This window comes from Mus musculus, chromosome Y (genome assembly GCF_000001635.26).
Source record: "Mus musculus strain C57BL/6J chromosome Y, GRCm38.p6 C57BL/6J".
Classification (NCBI taxonomy): Eukaryota; Metazoa; Chordata; class Mammalia; order Rodentia; family Muridae; genus Mus; species Mus musculus.
In genome coordinates this window covers 82,592,890-82,603,997 of record NC_000087.7, presented here as the reverse complement: position 1 = coordinate 82,603,997, position 11,108 = coordinate 82,592,890, and positions in this window count along the sequence as shown.

Sequence of the window (11,108 nt, the reverse complement as noted above, 5' to 3'; positions counted from 1 at the left end):
CTTACACCATAACCTACAAAAACATTACTCAACACCATCTATTGCATTCTGCCCCTGCATAGACACACTTCCATGTATGGCATAAGTGAAGGTTGACTACCTCCATCAGCAAGGATACTCAATAATAGGTGACATGAGCTGAATATTTCCTATAGCCTCACAACCCCGAAATTCTACTGTGTATTACACTTACTGGGGGACTTGCCAATCTGTCCAATTTTATGCCACCAAAGCTATGACAAAAAGACTCCTCATCAAGAAATCTAATGAATTTTACCTGATTTCTTTCTCCTGAGGCAACTGAGTATTATCCCTTCATGCTTATATTGGTGTTTGATTCATCTGTAATAAACCCACTACTATTTACAGCTACATCACAGGAGGTATGACAAATACCATCTCCCATGAGTTGGCCAAACCTTTTCAGCAGCTTTTTTTGTAGTATCCTATCTATAATAAAAAATACATTGATTTCTTTATTTTTAAGTGTGTAATTTAATGATTCTAACACATTTTCATCTCCTTCCATTTCCCCTCATTTTCTGCTACTTCATATGATATTGCAATCTATTAAAATACAGTAGTGAATACAGTGGAAAAAACAGTGTGGGAAGAATCAAAGTTCTTTATTACAAAGACAACAGATACACTGGCAGAATCTTCCAGGTACAACTATTTGGTAACTTTCGGTCTAATGTTAGCATGATTCTTCTAGAAAAAAGCTTAAAGAATTAAGGCATGGTTACAATGGACCAGAAAAGTCAGTATCACTAGTGAGACACACTCATGTAAATAATTTTCATCACTGTTCCGATATGCCTAGCAACAAGGAAAACAGGTCCATAGTCACAAGAGTATGAAAGGGGCATGAAGCAGAACAGTTGTCCAACTTATTATTACCCAGTAAGCATCAACACAGGAAGTGACCAAAGACAATAAATAACTTCCAAGACATGTTCCCAATATCCAAGTTCCTTTACAAGTGTCTCACCCCTTCAATGCACACCCATCAATCAATTAACTCATTGATTAAAGCCCTCAGGGTCCAATCACTTTTCAGATTGTGTATAGTGTTCTATCTTTGAACATTGTATTTGGGGCCAAAACCTTCATCAAAGAACCACGACAGACATTGCAAACCCATTTCACCACACAATTCTTTATGTTACAAAAAGTGATAGGATCTATCTGTCTCTTTGAGGATATGTCTGTATAGCAGTTACAAAAGCAAAACGTCCAGGCCAACAGAATCATCACCTCCATGAGGTATTTTAAAATATGAGTTCAAGAAGAAGGAAAGTGCAATGAAAGTTAAGGTTCTTGATCCCACATCCCTCTATTTTAAAGCCATAGGGTGGACCCAGAAGTTTAGGTCAAAAGTGTAAATTTCACCTATACTACAACCAACTGTGATGATTTCTAGCCATCTCCAGTTTCAGTGTGGTATTTAGTCCCACCATCTGCATCACAGCATATTGCCTAGTGTGAAATAGTGCCAGCAGTTGATTGCAAACCCCACTATGCGTTGACTTGGATGTAAAATGAGACATCTATAATATAGACACACTTGTACACACACACATACTCACAGAAAGAGGCAAGAAGTAGAGGAGCTGAGTCTTAGGATCCCTCAATGAAGAGATAGTGGAAATCTTGTAAGGTAGAGAGGTCATTGAGAAACTGTATGTCTCTATCTGCACAAAATCAGGCCAGTCTGCCTTCCATCAATAAGTGGTAGGTTCTCACTATCAATCATCCCCATCTGAGAATGTATGGACAGTTAATGAAAGATGGAGAGTCAGTTTTCATCAAAGGTATGCCCTTTGAAGGTTATAGTTTGGCCAGGCACTACTGGTAGCTCCATGTCCAAGAGTTTATGGGCAACACAATTGATTTGAATGGGTTTTATCAAAAGGGAGAAAAGGAGACATGAAGTTGGAAGGAGGATTAAGGTGGGAATGGATCTGGTTTTGGTCCGGGAGGAGTTATTAAGAGATCTGGAAAATAAATTCCATCAAAATACATTGTATGAATTTCTCAAGGAATTAATGAATGTAGTTCTTAATATATAATGTCTGTACTGAACATATACAGACGACTTATATTTCCATTTCCTAAATAACAAACCCTTGTGTAGCAGTTTCATTACATTAAGGGCAAAAGTAATCCAGAGATTATTTAAAATAAAGAAGGATCAGAGGTTATGGCCCAGGGGCAAATTCATGCCTGTGTTTATTTACTTACAACACCAGTGCTTAGGATTTTGGGAGCGGCAGAGACAGGAAGATGACTCTAGCTTCCTGAAAGCCAGCCTCAACATTAGCTCAGCAAGAAACCCTGTAGAAAGGGGATAAATTAGGGAGTGAAGGAGCAAATCACACTATACCCTTCGCTACCTTTGAACTTACCTGTACAGATCTGTGTGCAGACACACATGAATATAAATAAAATATACAAGAGCTTATCTTTCATAGCTTATAAGCAGTGTTCTGTTATCTTAGCCTAGAATCCTGAGGACTTTATATCATTAGAGTTCCTGAAGCAAACTCCCCAGATATAGCGATGGGTATTTCTTGTACTATGCAAAGAGACCTCAGTTAAATGTATGTCAGTGACTCCAAAACAGCTTTTCTTCTCTACCTTTCTTTATATGGCACAGAACGACCTGTAAATAATTAAAATATGAAAACAAAGCTTTTTCACGAATTTAGTCTTGTGTTAAAATAATATTTATAACATTTTACTAAATGGAAGGGAAATCTTCAGCTCCCAGGAACAATCCTGTAGGCTTCTGTTTTGTCCCATTATGAACAAAATTAATTGCACATTGACAATTCCCACGGTTTTAACTAAATCAGGATGAAGGGATATGTTTCCATACAAATAAGTAATGCCAATCTGATTAATCAAGTAGAAATGTGGCAGGGTTAGGATGCCTTTGGCTGATGTGACAATGATGACTGATTAGTCTCTTGTTATGCAAATAACCCTAACCTCTAAGAAAAGAAAAGTGATGATATAGAATATTCCAAGAAGTGGCATGGACAATTATTACTTGATTTCAATTTCTTTTACATACTTTATTAGTTTGAATAATTGTGGCTCACAGAAGATCAAATATTCAAAGGAGTTAGTTTTCTAGGTGGTGGGATGTTTAGAAAGAATTAGGATTTGTGTTTTCATTAAAAGTGATTTGGCACTGGGTTTGAAATATCAAACACCCTTTGGCATATCAAAAACTCTCTCTCATTCTTTCTTTCTCTCTCTCTCTCTCTCTCTCTCTCTGTCACTCTCTCTCTCTCTCTCTCATGTTTTAAGCCATCCATCCAGTGGTTGACATCTAGTACTAATCCATCGCATGTTTATTGCACACAGTAAGGCAATCAACATTTATGATATGGATGTGAAATGGTCCTTCTTGCATTTTTTTTTTTTTAGTTAACTCAACCTGGGAATATAGAACCGCAGATAAAGAACTGCCTCCATCACATTGGTCAGTTGCCACACCTGTAAGGAATGATCTTTTTTGGATGGCTGATGTTGAAGGGTCTAGCCCACTATGGGTAGTGTCAACATCTATTAAAAAAATATACAAGGTGTGGTGGTTATCGTGTAAGGGCCTGAAATTAATTTTTCTGGAAGAACTAAAGATCTATATGGCATGAAAAATTAAAGTGCCTGATAATTTGTAAGTAAATTCCATACTTACCAGCATTCAATATTTTGTCTACCCATATTTCAAAAGTAAAATTATCAAATCTATTTCACCCTGTTTTACTGCATTTAATCTATTAAATTACTTGTAACCAGAAATACTAATAAATTTTAAAGGCCTTTAAAACATGACTGGTTGATATTGTGTTTAACTTCATCACAACTTTGTAAGCAGGAACAAGAGCTAGATTGCCTTCTCATTTTCCAAAGAATCCATGATTCACGGTTGCAAATAGCTTCAATACAAGGTACTTAACCCTGTAAAATTCCTGCTTTGTTTGAATAAAATATTTATTGCTCTAACTTTGGGTTTTCATAAACAGAATTTTGATGTGCTATCCAATGTGCTGCCTCAAAGAGTCTGGCACAATTTCTGACACTAAGAACAGTTTAAAGATAACCAGGGAAAGGTTGGAACAGGGAAAATAACCACCAAGGATGTTGGTGAGTCAGAAACTGAAGGCTTTCACAGGAGGAATATAAAAACAAAAACAAAACAAACAATCAACAAATGAATAAACAGAAACCCAACCACCAAAATGATAAAAACAATACAGGAGTGAATTACTTGGGCAGAATGTGACTCAAGTCATCAGGACATTTCAGTAGGGATTATATTTTGTATTTCGAGAAGGCCATATGAAAAGGTAAAGCCTAGATGGTTAATGTCTCTGGTGTAATTAGGGAAGGAACCAGCATGAGTGGGGTTCTATCATGCAAGCTGAACTAGGTGATGTCACAGAGCACTGGCCATAGATTGCACATCTATTCCACTTGGAGGCACTAGAATCCCTAGAAGGTGTGTCCACTATTTTCCCAGTGGTGTATGAAAGGCAGGCCAGCTCCTGAACCCCAACGTTGTTCCTCAAGTTTTTTTTGCCTGGTCTGTATCAAAAGACAGAATCTTGATGACTAAGACATTTTCTTTGGGTAAGTACATTTATGAAGTGAATGGGACCCTCATAGCTATAGAAAGCTGAAAGTTTTCCCTCCCACACTGAGTAACTGTACATTCTAAATTCTCCCATGTTTGGGGCCAGGGTCATGGTTGATATAGTTTAGTTGATCTCCTGAATTTATTATCCTTGCTAACAATATCTCCTTCACAATTCCATTAAAATGTCAAAGCTCTTCTTTGTCCGTATGTATTTTAGAAAATGTTAGTTCTAAATGGCTGATATTGCCTGGACTTGTTGAGGCCAGAGTTGCAGTGGCAAAAAATCACCAAATAATCCTGAGGCTGGGTCAGGTGACATAATACAGAAGGCCAGTGGTGTGCTGTGTCCCTGGGATATTTGTGAATATTGCCACCTAATTCAGAGCTTGCAGGTACAAGAGAGGGTAGGTGACAACTCTGACTCATTTTCTTTATTCTTTAATCCTTGATCATTTTGTAAAAGGCATACCAACTTCCACATTGACATAGACATGCAAGGAGATGTTCCTCAGCAGAGGCAAATTAGCTCAGGGCTGAAGACATATTCATCTGAGTATGTTATTCTGAGCTCTTGAGAATTACTTGTTAATTTCCCTTCGATAATTTCCTTGTTTCCCTTATTTATTTATTTATTTATTTATTTATTTATTTTTTTTTTTATTTTTTGTTTTGTTTGTTCATTTTTTCTTTGGATGGGTGATTAATTTTAATTTGAGTGTGTTTTTGTGTAGCTTTGGCTGTTAGGAAAATCACTCTGTAGAATAGACTAGCCTTTATCTCACTAAGGTTTGCCTCCCTCTGCCTCTTGAGTACTAGGATTTAAGACTTGGGTCACTAACACCTCCTATTAACTTCTGATTTGATTGTTTGTTTTGTTTTTTGTTTGTTTTTCATTTTTGTTTTTGTTTTGTTTTGTTTGTTTGTTTGTTTGTTTTTTGTTGTTGTTGTTTTTTTGTTTAAGTTGTTAATGTTGTTGCTGATTTGGAGACATGGTTCCTTTGTCTACCACTGGCTGCCCTGGAACTCACTTTGTAGACCAGGCTGGTCTCTAAGTCAGAAATCTGCCTTAGCCTGCCTTCTGAATGCTGAGTTTAAATGCTTGTGCCACCATAGCTGGATTATGAACTTCTTATTTGGATCAAATTAAGTTTAGAAGTCCAAACATGTTTAGCATAGCCTTCTTGACCTGCTCAAAAATTCCATTAGAGAAGAGCATTTCTCCAGCATTCTCTCCCATCCTACACTCATTGCCTTTCAGTAACTCATATATAGCAACAGCATTGTGTCTGGTGTAAACAGGCAATACCCTCAATCCAAGGCAATGGGCAAGTATGATATTTGAACACAGAATGATACCCACAAGACATCTGCCCAGGGTTGGTTTGGTCTACCACACCAGGGCTACAGCCATGTAGAAGACAATACCTCTGAAGAGTCTTAGCATGACATCCCTCATGAAGAAGAGGAGGAGGATGTCTTCTTCCAACGTCTTGAGGAATATTGTTGGCTGCAGAATTTCTCAAGGTTGGAAGGAAGGTAATGAGCCTGTCACTCAATGGAAGACCATAGTTCTAGGTCAACTGCCAACAAACCCTTCTCTTTATTTGGTGAAGTATGATGGAAATGACAGCGTCTATGGACAGGAGCTCTACAATGATGACAGGATTTTAAACCTTAAGGTTTTGCCTCCCAAAGTAAGATTTCCTCAGGTAAGGGATGCCCACCTCGCCAGAGCCCTGGTTGGCAGAGCGGTACAACACAAATTTAAGGGTAAAGATGGCTCTGAGGACAACTGGAGGAGGGTTATGCTAGCCCAGGTGCCAATCATGAAGGATTTGTTTTACAGTACTACAAGAAGAATCCAGCTCTCTACTTCTATCAGCTCCTGGATGACTACAAGAAAGGGAACCTCCACATCATTCCAGACACTCCTCTGGCTGAGGAAAGATCAGGAGATGACAGTGATGTGTTGATAGGTAACTGGGTGCAGTACACCAGAAAAAGGTGGTTCCAAATAGTTCAGAAAGGTTGTTTACCAAATTCTAGCCAATCCTTCACATTCAATTTCACATTTGCAAAGTGTCACAGAAATGCTGCTTATGACCAGAGTGCTTAAACTTCCTTATTCTCATGAAGTTTGTCACATTACCTCCTTGATGAAGGGTACAACCATCCTACTTCTGTGCAAAATTGCCCAAGCTCCTCCCCTATCTTACTTTAGGAAGATTTAGACATTCACAACAGAGAGTACTCCAACCTGTGTTGAGCACAGTGTGTTTGAGGAAATCCCCCAGATTCACCATCTTCCCAGTGTATGTCCTACCTATAACTTCTAATTTCCATGGTCTGGGAAGCACTGTTCTGACCTAAGAGATTTCTGAACACTCTGGACTGAAATCCCAAACAGAAGAGTATCAAGGTAAGGGTAAATCAGATTACTATCTTTGTTTTGTTACCTTAGACAGAGACATCATGGCCTCCATGCAGAGGAATGTGTGGATGGACATATATTTAAGGAAGACACTAAACCAGAAAATACCACATTACACCCTCTTAAAAGACTTCTAAGATTGTTGTCATGCCTACCACAGACATTCAGATGATGTGTATTCTTGATTGTGATTTCATGTTTGGAGCTGATGAAGGAGAAAGTACCTGGAATGTCCTAGAATTCTCAAGGTATCAATCAGTGTTCAATTTCTGCTCAATAGTGCTGCAGACATAGGAATAACAGGATAAAACTATTCTATACAATCCTATGAAGCTCCTATCACCATCCTCCTATTTTAGAGAATCTTAGATCTATCACTAATCCTGAGACAGGCAGAAACAATTCTTCTCCTGCACATAGGGGTACTGCATATGTCTCCCCTTACCCAAAGTATTCAACTTACTGTCTTTTACTGAATTGGCTTTTAGACTATACCTGAAATATTCCACTTTTCACCAAAGGATCTACCAGCCCTCCCTGTTCTAATAGAGAGCTACAGTCCACCAATATCCAAAGGGTTCTCAGACATTCTAAATATGCCCCTGTGGGAGTAAACTTACTAAGTCTATTTAATTGGGCCTCAGATCCTTCTGCTTTGACCAAAAGGATTTCAATCTACTGACTCTGAGTTACCAGGGGCCTCAGATCTCATTTTCCCCAAGTGGTCATCAGATGTCCCTTTCTGACCAATAATGACCTTGCAATGTTCTCCTCTGATGCAGACACTTAGACACCCCCCCTCCAATTTTAACTCCCAAATGGACCTCCAGACCACCCAAGCTTAAAGTACCTGAGCCGAACATTAAGAAGTACAGCCCAGAACAAAAGCTCATTTCCTCAAGGCAGAAACTAAAATGATGTTCTCCTCACCATTCATACCTAGACCCAGGAGATGAACATATGCCTGAGAAGAAGAACTAGTGTGGAACTGTCAGCCAGGTTTTTGATGAGTGCTCAGACTGCTTCCTGATCCAGCACCACATTTACTATAGTGGACAGATGCTCTAGTCTCTGATGAGGAGTTGCTAGCTATTAGGAAGAACCTGGAATGGGCTCCACTGCATGAGGTAGGCTGTGTCTTTGATCTCACGTCAAGGAAAGAACATGCAAATTTGAACTCTACCCAACCAAACATACTAGTTTACCTGTACGAAGGGGATTTAAATTTCCAATTTCTCACAAAGATACCCCTCTTACCATTGAGTTCCTATCTATTTTTCATGGCTCATAGGGTCTCATTTCTTCCCAATGTCCATTACTGGCTCACTTCTGACCACTAGCCATACATCTCTGATTAGTGTTGGGGGTGTTCTCGGTATGACACTAAGGCCAACAATAGTGCCTACATGCCATTTCTGAATAATTGGATCTTAAATTCCACCATTGTCCAAGTGTACTTCTGAAAGACTTTTCTCATTACATGGGGTCTCTACAGTAGCATCTTTGTTCATCAGGCCTCTAGTTGTACCTTCTGGCCTAAGCAGGTCTTATACTTCACTTAAAGAGATGCCAAATTTACACAATGTAGACAAAGATGCATTGAGCATTCTTATACTCATTAATATAACATTCCTCCCCTCAGGTTTGAAGTCTCCAGAGCAGCAAAGAGAGTGGGGAGTAGAACTCATCATCTTTAGGTCACTCAGCATCGATGGGTTGTTTGCAACCTTAGTATACAGACATGGATGGTTGAACACAAACCTGTCAGGCTGATAAAGAACTAGACATCTACTAACGTCCTTGGAACCATGTTCAGATTGCTGCACATCCTCCTGAAGATGCCACAGATGACATGGTTCCTTGTGATTGTTGTTCTCTTCTTGTTGTTGCTGTTTTCTTTTAACTTTTGAAGAGGATACTTTATTAGTCTGTTGCTATGTTAGTCATCTCCTGGCATTAGAAACCAACATCCCACTGTTTAAATGTTTTACATTTCCTACTCTTTTTGGAAAACACAACGTATGCGCATCATTTTTTCCTATTGTTTCAAAGACATACCACTATGTAATTCAACTTTACAATTGTAAACATTTTGACCAATATTCTCATGAATATAAATTTTATGTGTAAAATTCTTCCTGTGCTGTGTTATTTTTCACCAGATGACAGTTTCATTTGAGGTCATTTGAAACATCGTTCCTTACTATGTGTCTTTAAAAGATATATTTTGGAGCTGAGGGGTATGGCTGAATATCTTCAGCACAATAAACACCTTCTATAACATTACTATCTAGTGGATTATAAGTATCAGGTTGTACACAGTAGTAACTAAAATAATGGACAATTTGAGAAAGATTTTAGGGTGAAATCTCTCATAATATACAGAAAAAAAGGAAATCCTAGATATTAATCAAATCTATGCACACCAAATGAACATTGTGGGTTTTGTGGGTTTGTTTGTATATGTCTTTGTAGTTCGAATGTCCAACCTTTATGTCTTAATTGATGATTGTAAACAGTGCTCAGAGTGTGTGCATGTGAATTAAAGGGCACCATGTCTTTAGTGTTTAGATTAATTTCACATATAATTATCTGTCTATCTGTCATCTATGTATGTATGTATGTATGTATGTATGTATGTATGTATGTATGTATGTATGTATGAAGTAATGATTGAATGTATTTATATAGATATGTATGCAACTATTTCTCTATCATCTACCTATCTCTCTCTCTTTCTATTTCTCTCACCCTCTTTCTCTGTTTATCTCTTATGCATGAATATATGCATGCATGTAGCTAGGTAGGTGTGGTATTTTTAATGTAATTGTTTCCCATCGGCCCATAGGCTGTATTAGGATGATTAATCTTGTTGGACTAGGTGTTTCCTTGTTGGAGGAAGGGTGTCACTGGAGGAGGTGGGTGGTCTCACACATGTTCAAGTTAGTTATGCACAGTAGGGCTCTGTGTGTTTGCTGTCTCTCTGTCTTTCCAAGAGTAGCTGTGATAGAGTGTTCAGTGATTCAAGGAGGGGATGTTGGTTAGATGGCATATAAAGCAGGCAAGACACATTTACATACATGGTAGAAGAAGCAAGCTTTAAGAAGCACAAACAATCACACACACACACACACACACACATTTGTTGGACAGTGCAAAGCTTCAACCACTTTAAATATATACTCACATTTGGTGGATGGAACAAAGCACCAACTTTATTTTTCTCATACTGCTTATAAATCTCTGCACAATCTTTCAATTAGTATAAAATTTATACTGGTTACTTTCTATTTTCTTCTAGTGAATAATTATGAGTATGTATAAGGAGAAGCATCTTCTCACTATACTTTTATGATGAGCTATTTATAAATTATGTTTATAAATATCCAATATTATTCCCAAGAACCAACACGCATTTTTAACTAAAAAACTTGTTATAGATTAACAAGTTGTAAGCAAGTAGGGTAATTTTTATTTCAGCCAGTTTCTCTTACTGGTAGACTGAAATTTGCCGTTATACAGAAAGGATTAGTTTTTATCTATCTCAAAAATTAATCCTTCAAAAATCTTAAAAGAATCACAAAACTAAACTTTTATATAAAAACCTATCATCCCTTTCTACTTTGAATCCTCAGGGTGCACATCTGTTCATTAACCATGTTTTTCTTAAATCATATCAGGAATCAGAATGAGGAAATAGGTACAAGGAAATAATAATCATCTGAACACCAGCCTGACTTTGAAAAAAAAAGGCATGTTTTTTGTAGTAATTCTTTTCAAGATTGTGGTTGAAGTATTAATCGCATCAGCTGCAATCCTTGAGAAAGTTCGATCTAAATAACACTGTGGGTGGCAATGATATTGCCCAGTGAGGGGCTGGAACCCCCCTTAAATTTTCATACAATCCATAGATTATGAGGAATGTGATGTGAGGGCAGCAAGTAGGGAGAAACTCTACAACAGCATGAGTGGTAACAGAGTGGTACCAGCTTTTAAGTGTTTAAGAGTGGTAAGAGCTTTTAAGTG